The sequence below is a fragment of the Pogona vitticeps genome, chromosome 1 (assembly GCF_051106095.1).
Source record: "Pogona vitticeps strain Pit_001003342236 chromosome 1, PviZW2.1, whole genome shotgun sequence".
Classification (NCBI taxonomy): Eukaryota; Metazoa; Chordata; class Lepidosauria; order Squamata; family Agamidae; genus Pogona; species Pogona vitticeps.
Genome location: NC_135783.1, coordinates 226711704 through 226734084, shown reverse-complemented (window position 1 = coordinate 226734084; position 22381 = coordinate 226711704). Strand labels below are relative to the sequence as shown.

General features: G+C 39.2%; 1 protein-coding gene and 1 long non-coding RNA gene across 24 annotated transcripts in view; one reads left to right on the top strand and one right to left on the bottom strand.

Annotated features, from left to right (window-relative positions):
• NCKAP5 (NCK associated protein 5) overlaps positions 1-22381 on the bottom strand; it is a 762731-nt gene that overhangs the window by 7424 nt on the left and 732926 nt on the right. The gene's annotated exons all lie outside the window — the stretch shown is intronic.
• LOC140702852 (uncharacterized) lies at positions 4531-5968 on the top strand. Its single transcript, XR_012082120.2, has 2 exons — positions 4531-5512; positions 5637-5968. It is a non-coding gene; the product is annotated as an uncharacterized LOC140702852 (long non-coding RNA).

Below are 22381 nucleotides of genomic sequence, written 5' to 3'. Positions count from 1 at the left end.
CATTCAAAGTCATGGTCTCTCCATCTAAAGTCTAATGCAATAACCACGACACTGACTTCATTCACCTCTGTTTCATAATGGACAGATGGGTCTATTATGTCGGGTATTACACAATATATGTTTGCTTCTCCTTGCTTTGTACGGGGTGGGGAGAGAAATGGGTCAAAACAGTGGGATGTTTTGATTCCCCCCCCCCAGATAATCCAACTATTAGAAGGAGAAATTTAACTTCCAAATTTGCCTGGTCACCACAGCCATGAGAACTGTTCCTAGTTTTTAAAGGTAATCTCCTCTGTCTGTCTCAATAAACCGTGAACACTGGGAAGAAAACTGGTTTTTTTTATGTATCACAGGCTTAGAGAAAGGGGTGGAGGCTTAATTGTGGTTAGAAAGCAGTACGTTTTCTTTTGACAGGATAGTGAAAACATTTAATAGTGTGAACATGATAGATAGGTGTATCCTACAATAGCGAAAAAATTGAATTTGGCTTCGGATGCTCTTGTATAAAGCATGAATCTTTAGCCAATCTTAAGCACTGAAAAGAATCAAGATTTTCTTTTCTCTAATCTAGATGCATTATGTTAAAATACAGTGTTAATACTGGAATGAAAAACAGTACATTTTCTATTCCTTTTTGATAAATTTTCAAGGTTCTATTTTATGTTAGATAATGCACATGTATTTTCTTTCATATTTTTTGTCCTTAGGAGAAATTCCAGTTATTCTATCAAGTGGCAGATTTAGAATTTAGTCTGTGGGCTTGGAATCTCTTTGCTAGACAAATAATATATGAAGACCCTCTCCTCAGCACATCCCTTAGTTTAATCTTTAAGACAACTTATCTGCAGAATAGATTAACAGCTGCATCCTGCTGCCACTGGAATAAAGATGTTATGTAATGTAATCCTTACATGGACAAATAATTTCAAAAGGTATGCTATTAATTATAAGTCTAAAAATAAACTCGAGTTCATCTCAGCTTTCTTCTTAAATTTATAAAAAATGAACTGTTCTTGCCTCATATTAATAAGAAAAAGAAGGAACTATCTGAGTGTTGGGGTCATACCCATGTGGAAGCACCTGAGGATCATTCTTCTCAATAACTGCCTTGACTCCTTTGATTTTTGCCTTTTACCTGCAACAGCCTTCTGTAAATCTCCTTTTGTATGTATTGTAAATCCTGCAAAAAAAGCCTATTCTTATGTAATGTACTATTGCACTATTTTTCTTTTTAAATAAAAGGAAGTGATTGAACCAAAGATTGTTCCTGAAACAATATTTTACTTTTCTTTTGTGAAAATGATGATGGCCTCTCATAGTTTGTTTATTTGTTTGGTGGAAGGATTTCCATTTAACTAAAACAAAAGCTAGACTCAAGTTTGGGATTATCCACAATATAAAACATACTGTGGGCTTAATATTATTAAAGAGAGAGAGAGAGAGAGAGAGAAGACAGCCAGTGCAAACATTTGGTCTGTAAAGTACAGATCTAAATAGCCGAGATTCACCCCGCACTGTAATGCATCTAAATACACTACTGATTTCAGCCACCAGGAAGCAGAGTTTGGTTTACTTCTCATGTTTTAATCATTATTTTACTAATGCACTTTTTGTGTGAATCAGTCTCTTATCCTGCTGATAAGGGCCATTCTTCAGGATATCAGGTATATATTGTATCTTGGGGAATTGGGTGGCTCAGAGATTTGGTAATAGTATATGGAGCCTTTAACCCCCAGATCATTGGTTCAGATCAAATCTGGTCTACCCCAGTGACTGAAAATCATTACTATCAGAAGCTTGTCTGATGGACCCTGCACCTAACTTCAGATAGCTAGTTTATTTGCCGAGTGTCCATTGCAAAGGAAAGGGAAGAAAAACAATAAAAATCACAGAACAAAACACTCCCACAATACTAACAACTTACAATCTATTATCTTAGCGGTTGTTGGATGCAATTCATAGAGGATTCAAAATTTCAGTATGTGAAATCCCCATAAGAATCTAATTTTAAAACTTAGTGCTCAGTAATTTGTTCTACGTGTTGTAAACAGAAACACACTGCAATGTAACCAACCCTTTATTTTGTTCCTCCACTGCATTGCTCCTTCTACAAAATGAGAATGTACTTATTTTGATCTTTTATTTACTTTCAGTTACTAGGAACTGGATGTACAGCAGTATGAAAAAAGATATAAACACACAAAAAAGGATGAGATCCATTCTTGATGTCTGAGTAGGCTCAACTCTGGAAAAAAACAGATGGGTGGAAGGACACATGACAGATGAGTACAACACTCTTATGGGAGTGGGGATGGAGTTGGTGGACTATGACCTATGCATTGAAAATACCAAACTTTTGAAATATTGTTAAGAAGTATATTTAAATAAACAAATACATGAACATGGAAATAAAATCAGTACAGACAAGTACTAAAGTATTCCTTCCCCCTTTATAGATTAGAGTCGGCCATCTGGAGGTAGTTAAAATGTAGAGGTTATTGTAGTGCATCTTTAAGAAGGTCTAGAACAGGCTTGGTTAAATTAAGCTTCAGGAGTGTTCTGCAATAATAGTTAAGTTACTAAGGAACTCCTCTTTATGCATCCCTTGCCACTTGATCCACCTGTCATGGAACAATTCAGAAGGCATTTGTGATACGGGCATCAGATTGTGAGAGGTCAGTAAAAGTGGTGAGGCTGTCTATAATGAATGACCAACATCTATGTGGCTGCGACACTAATAAAAGGTGCATGAAAGAAGGATGGCAATTGGTAGAAAGGTTCACTTTGATGCTTATATAATTAGAATCAGAGTGGTACTATTTGTTGCTTATATAAACAGAATCTGAGCTTGGCACCTGTTAAAAGTTATAAGTTACTTGTACTGTAATTAGTTTCTTTCTACAATACCTAAGGCATAACTGAGTTATAACAGAAGAAGAGATAACTTTACTCACTTTCAGTGGGGTTTTAAAATTGCTTTTATTATTACTATAATTATGTCATGAGTGCTAGTTCAAGTGCTGTATTACTAACACTGCAAACTACTGTTATTTATGACAGTAATCACAAGGCACATGTAAAGTTTCGATCACTACTGGCTTCTGTCATGTTATAAATGTTGCATTTTCCTACACCACAAAAACTGTACATTACACCCCAATTTTAACCCTCAATATGCTGGAATACTTATTAGGATTAGAGAGAATACTGTACAACTCAGTGCAGGTTTTAAAAACATCTTAGTATAGGAGGATTTATGTAACAAAAATCTAACTAGTTAGTTTTGAATGCTGAGATAGTAGAAGTTACACTTTAAAATTACAACTCTTGTGGTAGCTAACCACTTCGAAGGCCTTGGAAATTATAAAGCCAACTAATTACCACTTAAAGTTTTGCACTTAAAAACTGCAGGAGCAAAGCTACAGTTGAATATCCCCCCCAAATGATACTACTTCTAATATGTCCATCAGCTACATTCCAATTTCAGATATGGAATGAACTGGTAGTATTACCCTCTATGGTCCAAATATCTTTTAGTATTAAGTTAAGCAACAGTTTAAGGTGATCAAATTCACAGGTGCCCACAACAAATAAAACCTTTCGTCTCATATGCATAAAACAATTGGGTTTTAGATTAACCAAAAACAAGTGAAATGATTCATGTTCTTAGCAAAAATTATCTGTGAAATGCATTTGTACAGCAGCAGCCTATATACATAAATTGCTAGGAGAATTAAATATAGATGAACAAAATCAATATTTATTGTTGAACTCAAGGTTTTTCATTTCACACCTAATCCCTGATCAAAAGTACCAAGTATGCCTATTTTTTTATTTAAAAATAATAAAAATGTCATGAAAAGATGGAAGAATTTCAAGCATTTTACGTGTTTAAATCTGCAGCTTGCCCTGCCCTTACCTATCCAAGGACATATTGATCTCGTAATCTATATTATTCATCATGTTAATTTAATATTTTACTAGTGCTAGGTACCTCAGAAATCACTGAAGCCATTTTGCATTTATGACAGAAATTAATTAATGGGATATTTTTTAAAAAATCCATAGCTTCCCCAACTTCCAACCCCCATGCAGATTTTCTGTGCTTAACAAGTTCTTTGAAAGCACTTGAACTGAATAAAACAATAACAGAAACCAGATTTCTTCTCTCCCCGCCTCCCACAACTGATGATAAATTATAGTCAGTCTTTATAGATGAACTTGATAATCGGTGTCAGGCAGGGAGATCTGTGTTATAAAAAGGTTCATTTAGGCTTCAAGCTAGAATCAGCAGTTTTCTAATTGCTAAAAACTAGATATATATCTAACCCAGCAGTGCTTTTTTTTTTTGCCGTGTAAGGTGCTGCCAAAAGTCACACAAGAAGCACAGACATTCCATAATGCATCCTGTGATCACTAAATTTACGGTACTGGTACATACATGCTTGCCCAGGAGTAACTCTCATAGATTTCAGTGGGATCTGACACCCACTTAGCTTTGTTCTCAAATAAGTGGGCAAAGGACTACAGTCTCATTTACTTTTCAGCCCCTTACTTCTAAGTTCATTTTCTTCCCTTGTGTGACCTTTCCTTTAAGACAAAAATCTTGTATGTTGTCCTTTTTCCTGCACCTTGCTCTGCCGCTCTTGTTCCATTTCAACCTTTGTGCATGATCACAAAAAAATCAGTGAAAACTGTCAGCTATATTTGTATGACCATTTTATTGTATTTTTTAAACTGAGAAGTTAAATATAGGACTTTAAGCAATGGGCGTTGCCCACCACTCCAACCCAGAAAACAGATGTTTTCAAATTCCTCATTGTAATACTTTGCAAAAAATTAAATTAGGAAGAGCTAACACGGATGAGGAGAACGTTCAGGAACATGACTGTGGCAAGCCCTACCTAACTTTATTTCAAGTTCAGAATAGTCCATGAACAAAATAGCTGCCAAATGAGACCAGATCATCAAGAAATGCAAGAGACAGGACTGAAATGGTCAAGGCATGTGTAATAGAGTGTTTTAAATTGCCAAGGAATGCAAGAGGAAGTGTGCCACATTCCTGTTAAGGACACAAAGGAATACAGGATCCTATCTAACAAATAAGATCTGCACAATGATGCAGAGGTAGCTCTAGCCCAAGATCAGTAATTTAGGAATCAATAAGCACAGCCAACAGCAAGTGCCTTTCTATCATTTACATAGGCCAGGTAGGTCATTCTTCAGAATAGGACATAAACCAGATATTATAAATGGTAACACTCTGAGCGATAACAGACTGCTTCCATCTTTCAGAACTTTCCAGAACAGATTTTAAACTCATTGAAATAACAACAAATCAATTTAAATAGTCAACTCAACAATGTAGCTGGTTTGTTTTGTTTGTTTTAGGATAAGAGAGGTTTCCCCAGTCACTAATCCCAGACAGAAGAATACCTTAATTCTTGAGATCAACTTAGCCTTCTTCCTTATTTTTGTGGTCTGTTAAAACCTCCCTCTGCTGTCCTGTCAGGTAAGGATTTTGAGGACAAAAAGAAATTAATTGTCTCAGCCTATCACTAGATGAAATTCAGCAGTAGCTTCCATCTTGCAGAACACAATCATTAGCTAAATGAATTCTTGCTCCTTTTTTACAGCCATACATTTTCTATGTGCTTGGAAGACCCAGGACACAAGCCACAGTCCACTCGTATAAGGATGGATGGACACCCCTCCTTTTAGTTTTTTGTTGTTATTTTTCCCTTGATGGAACTACTGTTTAATTGTAAGCTACACTATAATGCCAGTGCATTCAAAAGACAGGCTATTGGTCTTCTGAATAACTGAATATTAAATACATTTCTGTAAATGAACATCTTCTTTTAGGGCAGAGGAAAATTAAAATCCAAGCCTTCAAAGATGAAGTCACATTAAGTCCAAGTCAGCACATGCAACAACAACAACAAAGAAAATAAAAGCAATAATACTGTGCCACTTTAAAGACTAGGAGATTTATTTCAGTGTGAGTTTTCTTGGGTTATAATGCCACTGTACTTTTATATATATATATATATATATATATATATATATATATATATATATATATATATATATATATATATATATATATATATATATATATATATATATATATATATATATATATATATATATATATATATATATATATATATATATATATATATATATATATATATATAAATAAGAACTGCATGACAATAAATACTGGGGGAGAAAGTTCAGAATAGAGTCCATGAACAAATAGCTGCCAAATGAGATCATCAAGAAAAGAAAAGTGAGAAACATGAGAGAAATTAAATGCCTCATGAGTGAACGTGGACAAGAGTATGCATAGAACAGTACCTGCCCCAATCATTTTGTTTCCTGTGGAAGTACAGAAAATGGAGCCTCTCATCTCAAGGACAGCATCTTAGCATAGCAAAGTTATTTTGGAATCCAACACAAAATATCTAATATTTAATATCTAATATCTTGCTCTCTTCTTGGCCGTAAAACCATAATTAGAATAAATTAAAACAACCCCTACGCACTGTGCTAGGCAGGTGCCTCACTCTGCTAAATATTACAGCCAACCCTTGTACACTACAGAGTGTCTAGCTTTCAAAATACTGGCACTTTTAATTATTTACTTGTTTTGGTGATTCTGTTGTAAATTCCTTGGAATTCCCTTTGTGCAAGTGATAACTTACCCTTTCACCCAAAACCTCTATTTTTGGGGGGGGGGGGGGGAGAGAGAAATGGTGTGAACTTCCAGTAACAATTTTTCAACTGGCAGAGAACAATTTCCACATCTCATTTAGCCATGTGAAAGAAAGTACAGTATATGGTGTATAAGTTCCACAGCAAAAGGAGTTGTAAAATCATCTCCTGGAAACTACAAAAGTGAATGCTGTAATTGTATGACCTCTGTTATATTACAGCTAAGCTAAAAATGTAATGTTGAAACCTCTTCCCTTTTTAAAACATAACCTTAAATACTAAGTAAAGCCTTTTTTCCCTTCCTTATATAGTGTTAGGAGACTTTATCTATTTTCTAGTCTGACAGTAAAATAATTTCTGAAATAATGAATCATTTTTCTTTCTCTTCTTTGAAAAGAAATCCCATGATTATTTTCGTAAAACAGACAATGACCTTCTCAAAGGAACCCCATCACATTCTCAAGATAAATAATGAAAGGGACTCATTTTCACCTCAAGGAAAAATTGCATTAATGTGAAGTGCTTGTGAAATTATTGATCAGTTCATCATTTTTTTACAATAAGGAAACAATATACATTTAGCAGAAAGTAATCCACACATGCTTAAGAAGTGTCAGACAGGAGAACAACTTTCTATAATTGCAATTTTACTTGCAAACCAATGATCTATATATACACAGATCTGTATATATATATACACACACTTCAAGAGGAGAAAACATGCATGTGAATTGTATGTAAGGAAAGAACAATTCACTAGACTGAGCTGTGAAGAGATCCTTCCTGTTGGCCTGAACAAAATGATTATTGATGGATAAATAGCTAGCTGTGAAGCTGAGAACTGTCATTGTCTCTGTGTTGTGTCTTTGAATAGTGTGAAAGGGAGTATATATTGAATGAATGAGACTTATACATTTAAAAACATAATAGAGTCACATGATTCATAATGCTTTGGGGGAGGAAATAGGCAACTTTCCCTTCATAAACTTCCAGAACAGATTTTAAACTCACTGAAATAACAAGACCAGAAACTCCTTGATACAGGAGAGCTATGTTGTTCCATGGAATAAAATAAAACTGGAATCCACAAATAGGCTATGACATTTATGAGGATCAATTATTATTCCACAAATCCACAAATATGATTTTACCAAAACTCCTCATCGGGTAAGATTGTATAAAAAAAAATCAATGAGGCAGGAGAAGCAGAGAAGTCCAAACATTAAATTCTGTCCCAAGACACAGAATTCAGAATGAATCATTCACTGTTGAAATGATGGGTCCCTAATCTCTGCAAAAATATGCTGGCTGAAACTAAGAGATTTGCTTCTTGCTTTAAGTGAAATAAGGAACTAACCCAGAGCAACAGTACAGAGAAACAACACAACCCTGACCTTACATTTTAGGTGTTCAGCTAGGTAGAAAAGATACTTGAGCAAAAATCATGAATAAGGATATAAGAACTTAAATGGGATATAAGAATAATAACTGTACACAGGGTTGTAGATATTAATTCAATGGAGCTACACATGCTCTTCACCCTATCAAGGACACTCTTATATAGTTAAATGTTTCAGCCTGTATGTATCCAATGGGTGTATGATTAGAAGACAGTTTGTACAACAAAATTTTCTCTTTCTTATCTCTGCCTGCAACTCTCTTTAAGGAATCCAATGAGTACTTGCTAAATTTTTTGAGATTTCCTAAATCTCATCATGTCAGGACAGCTTATAGAGACTTCTGCCTGAATCAATAAGATTTCCCAGGCTGGTATTTCTTCCAGGGAAGAAAAAGGAGACTGCAAAATGTCTGAGAAATCCTATGAGATTCCCCATAAGATTGCTTGGATGTGTGTGAAAGGGTGTGTGTGTGTGTGACTCACATAGGGGAATTTCACAATGAAATTTATTTTCTCTCTCTGAGAGTGAGAAGAGTATCTCTACACTGTGTAATACTCCATGAAACTCTTCCGCCTTCTGTATTGGGCCAAATCCATTCCAGAGGGTGGAGGGGACTTCCTGGAGAGTGGAATCTGCCCTATGCGGATGCAACAGCGACCAGTTCCTTGCACTCCAGCCCTGCATGTGGTTCAGAGAGGACTCCTAACTTCCTTAGAAAGGCTTCTGGGGAAAGATCATATGGGAGAAAGAGAACAGTAGCACCTATGGCATAATTTGCCTCCCACTCATGCAGCCACTGCTCACAATCCTTCTGAGTTTTTATGATGTTTATTTTTACTTGTTTTCTATGCCTTGAAACTTCTGCAAACAGAAGGGACCTTTCCCTTCCTGAAATCCAGTGGAACTTTCCTCCTGACCACTCCCCACAACCCTGCAGACATCTGCAGAATTCCTCATGATGTTCCAGAGGGGGACCCCCAGCAACATTCAAGGGACTGCAGGAATCAGCAAAACATCTTCCCTTCTACCAGTCACAAGTTTGTATACAACTGTATGTGCCCTCAGGTCCTCCATGGGGACTAGGTCCTCCCCCCAAAAAATCCAGATATAAGATTTAAGGTCCAGATTTCTTTTGCTACCCATTAAATAATCCCCATCTAGCAAGTTTCCCTTGGGTCAGTCCTTTAGCCCAAAGGAGAGTAGTGGTTACTTCCCCACCTCCACCATAAGTCTTGCAACTTCAAAACTGCCCTTCTCTCTCTCTTCTATGCCTCATGAAGAGGAAGTGATGTGTTTGACGGCATGTAACTCTGGTTCTAATTGCCGGAGGAGATCAAATTGTCCCTGCCTCTTCCAGTTCTTCAGCTGGTTAGGAGTGGTGGCAATGAGGGCTGGCTCCACAGATTACTTCTGCCATCATTTCTGTGTGATAGCATTCCTGGGCCATATGAGACTAGATGCCTCTAACACCTGCTTGAGTGGCTCCAGTTGTAGTCACTCCAGTGCATATGTCCAAGTCTCCTCTTTTTCTTCTAGCTCCTCCTACTCTTCTTCCTCCTCTACCCATTGCCACAAGTCCTGTCTTCGTCCTTGACTCTATTTTATATGCTTAAGACCTCCCTCTTCCCTGCTAGAATCGTTTACCCTTTCTGCCCTTACTGGTTCTTGCTCTCTTAACACTGGCTTCCTGCCCTCTGAAACGTGCACCCTCTGCTGTCTTTTCCTTCATCATCTCCACTGAGGATTCTGGTGGGGTTTGCACCTTTGTAGTGGGCAGCAGTGTCACCATCACTGAGTAGGATGGGACAAGGAAAATCATCCATGGGGTGATTGGGGTGGAAGGCATGGAATACAGCCCAACTCCAGTCCCTTCTGGGTTTATCTCACAACCCATAATTTTCATGTTGAAAAACTCATTGATAATAGCCAGTGTATAGATATCTCAAACAAATGTGCTATTGCCAAAGATTAAACATAATGTAACACCAGTCATTCTCAAAACAGGGTTTCAGTTTCTCTTCATTCTGTATGACCTTGCTTCTGTTACCAAAGTTATTAGAGCATCTTCTTTTCAGTAATCCGAGGACAGCATAAAGAACATACCCTCACAAGCTACAGAGCCATCTAATCGCCTTGCTTGTAAAATTCCAGTGTCTAACTGGCAGATGTGTTCAATGGAGAACAGGGTTCCATGTGGAGCATCAGCTGAATCACTAGGACAAAACTTTACCAGTATAGAGGTGAATTACCATGAGCAGACTGAAATTATTGCAAGGCACGAAAGGTAGTGCAAAGGTGGGGTTGTGAATATTCTTAATGTGGATTGGCTGTTCCAGGTTAGGATCATAGGCTGAACTGAAAGTTAGCATGCAATACTGACTGTTCTGTGGCTATGCAAAGAACAAAGACAGGCTTCTGTTCTTTACATGAGATCTAGCCATCCCCACAGGCTTTGTATGCCTTACCAGTACACCTAAAGCAGTGGTGCTTTGGACCTGAAGATGTTTTATTCTGCAGAACTTCATTATGAGGAATGCATGGGCACTTAGATATGATTGGGCAGCTTCCATCATCCTTGGAGTTCAAATCCAACATTGTGGAGGGTCACCCTGGGCTAAATCAACATTTGCAAACAGTAGGGTTTCCACTTTGAGTGCTAGCAAATCAACAGCAAACTTTAAGTTGACCTGTGATGATCCAAGCAGACTGAATTGCTTCTGCCTTTCCTGAACTAGGCAATTTATTTCATATACCATAAGGGCCCTTCATCTCTGTTTGTCTCTCCACGGTTATGTCTTATCTCCCTTAAAGTAATATCTCCGTGTCGGTAACCTGCTGAACTAGTGGAAAATCGGATTGCATTCCACAGCATCTTCTTCAAGGGTCTGGAGTATAGTGTACCTGATGGTGGGTAATGGCTTTTTATGCTAGTAACTCTCTCTCAGTCATCTGGGAAATGAACTACATTTCCAGCCTATGAAGACTGAGAGTGCTTCTTTGACCCAGATTTTGGGAGGAGGGATAGGATGGAGCAGAGGCAGGAAATTAGAAAACAGTTTTCAAGTGGCAGTTTTCAGAAGTGATCAGCAACCCAAGGAAACTGTGCAGAAACCACTCTGTTATGAAAGGGAAGAATGTTACTTTTTAATGCATGAAGGAAAATACCATTCAAGTAGCAGACATGTCTGTTGGGAGATGTGTATGAGGAAAGAGGGAAGGAACCTGGAAAGCTCATTCTCAAGAGTACTTCTATAGAGCTTGAAAGCATGTGTACCATTTCTCTATCAAAATATCTGGAAAACTTTTGCACATTCCCTTGAAAATAAATGTTAAAATGTTGCTTTTATATGTGTGTGTATTTTGATGTTATTGCTGTTGTTCAGCCCTTAAACTAGAAGAGCATGCAGACCATTGATGAGTACTATAATTACATTTAACTACCTATACATATGTTCATCTTCCGAAACGTTTCTTCTCTGTATCTGCATCTGAAGGTTCCTTGGATTTCAAAAGTGAGGAATGTGATCTACACCCGTTTTCAAACAGAAAAACAGGAAAATGTAAAGGGCAGGACACTGCGGTTATTACCTTTGGGCACACAGACACCAGGGTGAGTGCTGATTCCCTGTTCAAGATAACCTTTCATAAGTAAGCCCAGCTGCACCTATTTTCAAGGAACCACAAAATATACACTGCAATATAATCTCTCTGTGAAATGAAAGTTGACTAACAAAATCAAGGTATACATTCAAGAGAGACAGTTAAGAATTTTGTGTTGTTCATTTTCTGCAAGTTTCCAAAATTTTTAGATTTCATTACAAATTTGATTGAAAGGCATTGTTTTTTTTAATCAATGACAGGAGGAAGTAAAGCTGATAGTCATCTACTTCATCAAGATATACTCTTGTATCTCTTGTGCCCAAATGGGGCAGGTACGAGAGAAGCCTCTCAAATGCCAAGACTTAACTTTTAGTGTGGCACAAATTAATATGGCTTACATAATTGCAGAAACCAGTATCTTTTTGTGTAATTAGGGCCTCCAAGGTGGTAGAAAGTATTTTTAGAAACAGGTCAGGGTGGCAGCACAGCCAGCCTAAGTGAACAGGATGAAGTCAGGTATGTAAAAAGAGGCAGACAATGCAAGCTGGATGACAGCTGAAGATGGAAGCAAAATAATGCTTTGTTGAGAGGGTACAGGTTCATATAAGCAGAAGGGGCCAGTGGTGGTCCAGGAGGGGAAAAAGAGAAGCTTTTGGTCCATTTCCCTACAGGAGCCAGGTTCCTTGTCACTTGTTCTTCCTGGTGGTGTCTTCTCAAAAGTTTGTCATTATGGAAATGGTGCACCTGTCTCAATCCCAAATTATTTCTGAGTCCTTCATAGACAACAGACATACAACCTGGCTCCAGGCTACTCAGAAACAAGCCGAAATTTGACAATACAGTCTTCACTTTGTTTTTCAGCTTTCAGAATGTCTGCAGCAGGACCTCCATTTAGAGGAGGTTAATAGAGCTTTCTGATAGAGATGGGCATGAATCATTGAACCAGCAGTGCATCATTTGGATGAACAGGCGTTCGGCACTTCCCAGCCCCACCTCCTCCAGTGGGTGCCTGCTCAGAGGCAGCATCCAGGGGAGACAGGGCAGGGAAGCTGGGGCACTGCCCCATTCAAGATAAATGAACTGCTGCAAAATATTCTATAAACCTATTTTGGATGTAGTAAAGATAGAAGTATAAAATGACCCATCACTAAAGAGTTCCTTCATTAATTTAATCAGAGGAAACTTGTCACTACATACATTTCATTGTTCACACTCATAGGCTTCTACATTTGAAGTGAATGACTATCCGTGCATTTATTTATAAATGAACAAACAAACCTGTACAGTATGTCACAGAAGTGAGTACACCCCCTCACACTTCATAAATATTTTAGTATATCTTTTCATGTGACAACACTGAAGAAATGACACTTGGCTACAATGAAAAGCAGTGAGTATACAGCTTGTATAACAGTGCAAATGTGCTGTCCCCTCAAAATAACACAACACACATCCATTAATGTCTAAACCGCCGGCAACAAAAGTGAGTACACCCCTAAGTGACAATGTCCAAACTGGGCACAAAGTATCAATATTTTGTGTGGCCACCATTATTTTACAGCAGTGTCTTAACCCTCTTGGGCATAGAGTTCACCAGAGCTTCACAGGTTGCCACTGGAGTCCTCTTCCACTCCTCCATGATGACATCACAGAGATGGTGGATGTTAGAGACTTTGTGCACCTCCACTTTCTATTTCAGGATGTCCCACAGATGCTCAATAGGGTTTAGGTCTGGAGACATGCTTGGCCAGTCCATCACCTTTACCCTCAGCTTCTTTAGGAAGGCAGTGGTCAATTTGGAGGTGTGTTTGGGGTCATATCATGTTGGAATACTGCCCTGTGGCCCAGTCTCTGAAGGGAGGGGGATCATGCTCTGCTTCAGTATGTCACAGTACATGTTGGCATTCATGGTTCCCTCAATGAACTGTAGCTCCGCAGTGACGGCAGCACTCATGCAGCCCCAGACCATGACACTCCCACCACCATGCTTGACTGGAGGCACAACACACTTGTCTTTGTACTCACCTGGTTGGCGCCACACACACTTTACACCATCTGAGCTAAATAAGTTTATCTTGGTCTTATTGGACCACAGGACAAGGTTCCAGAAATCCATGTTCTTAGTCTGCTTGTCTGCAGCAAACTGCATGCAGGTTTTCTTGTGCATCATCTTTAGAAGAGCCTTCCTTCTGGGACAACAGCCCTGGAGACCAATTGGATGCAGGGTATAGCATATGGTCTGAGCACTGACAGTCTGACCGCCCACCCCTTCAACCTCTGCAGCAATGCTGGCAGCACTCATGCGACTATTTCCCAAAGCCAACTTCTGTATATAACGCTGAGCACGGACACTCAACTTCTTTGGTCAACCATGGCAAGGCCTGTTCTGAGTGGAACCTGTCCTGTTAAACCACTGTATGTTCTTGGCCACCATGCTGCAGCTCAGTTTCAGGGTCTTGGCAATCTTCTCATAGCCTAGGCTATCTTTATGGAGAGCAACAATTCATTTTTTCAGATCCTCAGATAGTTAATTCCATAAGGTGCCATGTGGAACTTCCAGTGACCAGTCTGAGAGGGTGAGAGCAATAACACCTGCTCCCCCTTTACACCTGAGATTTGTGACACTAATGGGTCTCATGGGAGTAAGCATGGGAAGGAAAAGGGCTACTTGGGCCCAATTTGAACATTGTCACTTAGGGGTGTACTCACTTTTGTTGCCCGCAGTTTAGACATTAATAGCTGTGTGTTGCATTATTTTGAGGAGATGGCACATTTACACTGTTACACAAGCTGCATACTCACTGCTTTACATTGTAGCCAAGTGTCATTTCTTCAATGTTGTCACATGAAAAGTATACTAAAATATTTATGAAGTGTGAGGGGGTGTACTCTCTTCTGTGATATATTGTACATATATGAGTACATTTCAGACTCCAGGAAAAGAAATCATCTGGGGAAAACATTGCTTGTTTTCAATAAAAAATAATAATAAATGTTTACTTCAGTTCATTTAGCTATGTCAATAAAATACTCATAGCACTATACTATAAGAAACAAAGTAGAAGGTAAAAAAATGAGGATATTTCATTTTATGTGGTTTGAATTTGATTAGTGATTAGTCACTGCAGCTGAAACCACATGGGAACAGCATTCAAGGTTTTTCCACTGTGGTTCTATAACAACTGGAAAACACTCTTTTGGCTCTCGTCCCATCCTATGATAGGATATTAACCTAAAATCTAATTAATCTAGGAATGAATTATGGCTCCAGAAATACAGTGCATTATAATCAATTTTAAGTGAGTTCCTAACAGAAGATAAGATGAAGAAAAAGCTATAAAATTACCAGAGGTTGATACATTCTGTTTACTATGACTGATGATTTTTAAGGGGATAATTTTGCAATCCATCAAACTTTTGTCAGCTCAAACATCATGCAGCCAAACATATGCAGTAAATTAATTTTTAAATTTACATATTTATTAAAAAATCTTATTGAAAACAGCAAGAAGTAAGCTGTGTTTGAATAATAAAAGAACTTGTTATTCTACTGGATACAATCCCTCCCTTCTCCTATTAAAAAGATGTTATAGTCAAGGCATAATCATATAAATTGCTATCTGAATTAAATAAGCAAATAACTTATTAAGTTGCCCACTAAAACTTAACATTAGTAATTAAGAGACTGATAGAAAAAGTCAACCCAATAAAATCAGTAAATAAGGATGAAATTTAGAGTATGTCAAGACTGTTCCAACTAATCCGTTTTTCCAAGTTATAAATGGAAGGCTAACAGCCATTGTAACCCTCAAAACACAAGCAGGAGAAAAAGCAAGAAAACTACTCTCAAACAGCAGTCATGAAAGACGTATTGAGTTAGGTAAGATTAGGTATATGGTTCCTTGCTTATATTCTTCATTGACCAGGACAGAAAGACAAGGAACTGCAACATTCCTCACTTTACCAGTGAGGAATATCTCTGGAATGGATGAGGACAATGTTTTTGACAAAACTGCCCAAGTTTGCAGAAATGTATGCAATTCCAAGATTTGTGTGAGCTTGTCCCAACTAGAATGACTGTTGCTTTTTTTAATAATCGGAAACACTAATGCTCAAATCCTATTGTCAAAAGTTATGCTGCATAAAGCTACATCACGAGCCTAATGTGGCATAAACTGCAGCACAGGATTTCAGGCTGAATTGTGCTGCTTCGATTTTTCTTAACAATCAGCTGTTTGCTTTGAGTGTGTACTTTGCTTTACAAAAGGAAAGTACTGTAGATAAATGTTTGTGCATATTACACAGAACTTGAAATGGAAGAAAAAGATTCTTTGTCTCACTCTTTGCTGAAGGCGACTGTGAGCCAGGAGGTGAGACGGAGACACCTCTGACAGAAGCACAGTCCATTCCCACGAAGGTAACAGAGAGTGAAAGGGGCTATGGACTGGCAGCTCCCTAAAAACCTCTAGGGAGGATTCCCTCAAGGAGGCCAAAGGGAAAGAACCATTCAAGGGCCTAAGGGTGGGTGGGTGGGAGAGCTAAGAGAACAGTTGGGAAAGGCAGGAAGAAGAGAGAAGTGGGAGGAGCGAGAAGAGGAGACGGAAGAGGAGGTAGAAGCAAGGGAAGGAGAGGAGATAAAAGTCGAAGTCAATTGTTTATTCAATGGTTCTAAAATAAATGTTCAACCATTGCAACCACGATTGGTATCTGTGTTTGAAGATGTGGGTATACAAGAAGAGGGGAGGCAACTTGAGACCCAACCCGAACCCTCAATGTGACAAACCTCATTGAATTTAACGATTACTAGTTGAGGTTGGTCATCATGTCAAGATGGGTCTAAGCAGAAGAAAACAAGGAAACTAGTTAGCACTGATCCCATCCCTAGTTTGGACAATATTTTTCCCTTGATACAAGGGTATGAATAGCTGAATGTGCACAGCCCAATGTACACAGCTGCTCTCTTCACCAGGTGTACCAACCTGTGAACTATATCTGCAGGGAAAAACTGTTCAAAAGCAAGTTATATGTATACCAGTTATACATACAAGTCATGTGTTCAGTTTCCTAATTAAATAAGGAGCAAAAAAACACACAATTTGTAGGTGGCAACAGAACTATATGCTCTTGTGTGCATATGTGGGAGGTGGAGGCAATGGTATTTGGGGATTATTCCTGAATAGTGAATATTAAGGCTGTTGTGCTCAGTAATTAATGTAAAAGCCACACAACACGTTAATTAGGCTCACTGGGGTTCTCATAAAAATAGAGCCTTAAGGATTCACAATCAATCTACACTTGGAATACTATATTAGGAGTACAGTTGGTAATTAATGCAAAGAATCCACACAATATAAACTATGCAACATGGGATAATATCTTCCGAGTGCTTTACCCTGATTGAACTTCTGTTGTCAAAGTCATAGAAGGGCAAGAGCCTCCTTCGTAAGAAATACAATTAGCAGGGACTGCATATCTAGGTTTCAGGTCATCCTGGATGTGAAATTAGTGCCTGAAAAAACTCTTGGTCTCAATGGATGGTTGTTTGTTTTGACTGCAGACGAGGAACTACAAAACTGTTCCCCTTGTCCCATGAGGCACTCAACAAGCAAAGAGAATAAAAACAAGTCCACTTGTTTTGGCTGTGGTGGTGGGAGGTGTTAGGCAACCTGGCACAAATAATACTTTATACCTAATAATGTAAAGTACCATGGAATGTTGATGGCTGCTCCTTTGTGGCATAGATTTTTTACAGATTAGAAGCATCAGAGGAGGTTGTTTGGTATTTTTTAAACAATGAGCAAGATGTTCTCTGCTTGTTGTGTGTATGCACTTTGTTCTTCAAAGATAAAGGGTTCTGGTTTTGCACAGAGATGGTTTGTACAAATTGTTGAGACTTTGACAAGAAAAAAAAGATGCCGTTCTGTCCCTTCAGCGCTGCCTGGGGACTGTACTGCAATGGATGCAGGAAAATGGGCTGATGCTGAACCTGGACAAGATGGAGGTCCTGAGGGTTGGTGCCCCCACTGTTGGCAGTTTGGGTGACTCTCTCATCGGGGGGGTGACCCTCGCTGCAAAGAATGGGGTTCGCGGCTTGGGGATCCATCTGGACCCGGTGCTCACCATGGAGACTCAGGTGGTGTTGGTGGTCTGTACCTCCTTTTTCCACCTTTGGTGGATAGCCTGGCTGCAACCCTATCTCGATACGGGGGTGCTCACTACCTTGGTACATGTGCTCGTAATCTCAAGTTTAGACCACTGTAATGCGCTCTATGTGACGCTACCTTTGAGGTTGATGTGGAAACTCCAAATGGTGCAGAATGCAACGGCCAGACTCCTTAGTGGAGCGAGAAAACACCATCATATTTCTCCCACTCTGGCCACATTGCACTGGCTGCCCATTCAGTTCCGCATTGACTTCAAAGTCTTAATGCTTATGTATAAAGCCCTATACTGTTTAGGGCCTCAATACCTGGTAGAACGCCTACTCCCACCAAGATCTACCCGTATCACTCGAGTCAGTCAGGAGGTGAGGCTGAGGAGCCTGACGCCGAGGAAGGCCCGGAAGGAAAAAATGAGAAACCGGGCCTTCTTGGTGGTGGCTCCTCACCTCTGGAACAATCTGCCTCTGGAGATTCGTGCGGCCCCTTCGCTGGGTATTTTAAAAAACCAATTAAAAACATGGATGTTCAGGCAGGCCTTCCTGCCAGTTAATATTTGATTCTTTTCTCTTCTCTTCTCTTTTCCCCTCCCTCCATATTGAAGTACTGCTATTTGACATAATTTCTTTTTGTTATATTTTTATTTGTTGTTTCATGTGTTTGTAAGCCACCTAGAGTGGTCGCAAGACCAGATAGGCGGGATATACAGTGGTGCCCCGCACAGTGAGGTTAATCCGTTCCGGATTAACCTTCGCTGTGGGAAACATCGCACTACGGAACAGAAAAAGGCATTGGAACACATTAAACAGCGTTTAATGCGTTCCAATGCCATAAAATACTTACCGTTGTGCGATGTTTCCCAGGGACCGGCAGCCATTTTCGCGCCCTCCCCTCGCACAACGAGGGCGCCAAAATGGCTGCCATCAGCTGTCCGGCGGGTCCAAAATGGCCGCCGGAACAGCCGAAAGGGCCCGGGGTGCAGCGTTTTCGCGCCCTTGGTAAGCAAGGGGAGCGCGCGAAAACGCTGCCGGAAGCCCCGAAATGGTTGCGCGCAGCCATTTCGGGGCTTCTGCAGCGTTTTCGCGCGCTCCCCTTTCTTACCAAGGGCGCGAAAACGCTGCACCCCGGCCCCTTTCGGCTGTTCCGGCGGCCATTTTGAAGCCGCGGAACAGCTGATCGGCGGGTCGCAAAGCGGTCAGTAAGTGAGCAGCTTACCGACCTTCGTTCTGCGATTTCCCGCCTATACGGGCACCGTTTTGCGATCGCATTTGCGATCGCTAAAACGGCCTCGTAGAGCGAATTCATCGCTCTACGAGGCGCCCATTGTGCGAGGCACCACTGTAAATAGAATAAATAAATAAATAAAATAAGATGGCACTCATCTTACTCTTTCCTGAAGGTAATGCTTTTGGTAGAGTTTGAAAATATTTCAGAGTTTTGAATTTTGGTTAAATTATTCTTGTTGTGCAGCAGAAGTCCAGAGATTCACAGAACAGAATAGCTTCAAGTTCCCAATTTTAGTCCACCCCTTTTTACTCATCAACGGCACTTACCATCAATAACTCACTCTGAGACATTAATAGTAGAAAGAATAAAATATTTCATTTACTTACAGTGAACGGATCTACAAAACTAACAAAATATGAATGCTTTTCATTAAGAGGCCTTAAGAGACTAATTGCTTCCTATAGACAAAAGGGAGGGAAAAGTTCTTAGCAGAGAGGTGTGGCTCTCTTTGAACTCAGAGGCAAGGAAGGCACTATGGGTTACTGCTGGATAGATTGATAGTCATCCCAACCCAGAAAGGTCCCTCCTAGTCACACCTACTAGCGGAAGCATGTGATGTTGCAAAAACTCCAGCAGAAAACTCCTCATTCAGGAGTCTTAAATAACTGAGACCAATGAATTGAACAAATATTCTTTATATCCCTAAATTTGAGCATTATTTCTGATCATATATTATATTTGCTGATTTTTTTTCCTTTGCCATCTCAGTACAAACAGAAAACAAGAATTCCAAATGGCAGCATAGGTTTTCTGTGATATCTCTCATCCAAGCTAACTAAAGACTATAATACCTCTACAAGAATGTCTTACGAATGATTCAACAGGAAACTGTGGAAACAAAAGTGTGTTTCCAAGTAAGGTACTGGCACTGAAGACTCAGTAACCACAGTAAGATATCTGTGAAGATTCTCAGTCATCCAGGTGAGGTTATCTAGGAGCTGAGTCATGGCAAATGGACTTCTTTCTTATCAGATAATTACAGTAAGCTTTATTCTTTAAAATATAGCCAGGATGACAAGCAGTATTTTTAAAAAAAGAGGACAATTCACTATAAAATGTACCTAACACATCAAAGAAATATACTGGATCTGCTATGAAACTATGCAAATGTTTAGAAGCAATATAGCTCTGATCACCAAACAGCATGTCTCAAAGTCGTAAAAGCCTGTCTCCCATTATGCTCTATTTTGTGAGCTTCTTAAGGGCAAAGAGCTAGTCTCTATTAGACACTGAATTAGATGGACCTCTGATACGACTGAATTGAATTATTCTTACATGTCTGTTTTTTTTAAAAAAAAATAAAATTATCCATGTTTCTGATGGCTCTTTAAAGGAATCCTATAGTAGTGGTTGCCATGTAATAGCAGTGAAAAAGGAAGGAAATGAGTGAACATTATTATACAAAAAGGTTGTTAAGTTTCCACAGTACTACTGAGATGGGTTTCTAATGGCACAATGTGATAGTCCTGGAGATATGAAGAGGACTGGACCGCTAACGAGGTCAAATAAGGCCAAATGTCTACATTAGGTGTATGTGGCCTCCACAAGTAGAATAACTGGGGTTACTTTGGGACTAAATTATTACATCTGTATCTCCAGTGCATGGGTGGGATACAGTTAAAAAGAACGGTGTTGACATTGGTGTATATGAAAATTAATGTTTGAAAAGGTGGAGCACGACATGTATAATTATGTCCACGCAGACATATACATTACCCTGTTTATAACACTGGCTGATCATTTAAAGTTAGCTGACTGAGGCTATCAGCTATCTGTCTATCAGGAAGTGTTTTGTTGACTACTTTTAAGTTATCAAGTGATGTGGGTGGCATTTGACTCATATGAAAATAAGAGAAACAGGTGGGGAGGTAGAGATTTGGCCATAACAGCCACATATTCATAAACAATAATCTATGAATAAGAGTTGGGTACAAGCATTCCTTCCTCATTCTTCCTCTCTCATTCCAGCTCCCTTGTTCAAACTGCTAAAGTGTACCATAGTTTTCTGATACAGTACATCTAAAATGTGAAACTGCAACTTAATTTCACTCTACCATGGATTCAGTTCTTGGTTTGTATGCTAGTATTAAGCCAGTTTCCTGCTTTGTATGTAATGTGATTTACTTTAATGAAAATCCAAATGTTGAAATAATAATAATAAAAACAGTAATCTTAGAAGTGCAGAGCTGGGGGGAACTCTATGTATCATCAAGTCCGGCTCCTGTCATGGAGGCACTGTACCAACATCTGGCTCTGTAGCCGGACACCTAAACCACTGAGCTATCCAGAATGTATAGGGTGAAGATACTGGTGGGTGATGAAAGAATGTATGTGCCCAATGTTCTTTCACCAATTATGAAGCTGGAGTTGTTAGCCAGAATGCTGATATGGAATGTGGAGCAGAAGGGCAATCATGTAAGTATTTTCCCTGTCCTGGCAGGCTCCTCTTCACATCCCTGGTGTCACATTGGTTGCAAGATCAGTCATACAATGGGGTCAACTGGAGGAGGGAAAATACTATATGATGGCCATGATGAGTGCAGCTTTTCTTAAGAAGATATTGGCCATTATGTTCAAATCTGCCCAAAGAGAAAGAGAAGAACTTGGCAGGAAATGACAAAAGGAAGACACCAGTACAACTCAAAAAAAGCGATCTTAAAACGATACAGTAAGAAAACAATATTTACTCATTAAAGCACCCTCTCATTAATGTAGTAGGCTACTGTATACTGGGGAGTGCTTTTGAAGATTACTCAGAAATCTTAATTGATACAATGGTGCAATAACCAGACTACTTTCTAGGACCAGCAAAAAGAACACCTCAAAGTTCTGAAACATAAATATAAGTGCTAGTATTTATTACTAAAGTTGCTTGGAAAATGGTTACTATTGAAAATATGGCCTCCTCTCTTGTGGCCTTGTTTATGTCTTGAAATTTTCTTTGAAGGCTCTTTCCTAGTCCTTCACCTTCGAATATGAGCCAGATTCTATAAACTGGTACAACAGCTATTCAATGTCCTCTCCAGGAAAGTGAGCCTATCACAAAGCTTAGATTTGTTTCAGTTATTGTGCAGTGATCACCGTTTGTGGCTAAAAGGTTGTGGCCAGCTTGGCTTAGTCATAAATTGTGTAGACTGCCATGATACTAAACAGGAATCAAGATTGAACCAGGTATTGATTCCACTAGCATGACTCTTAGGACATTCTTTTCATTAT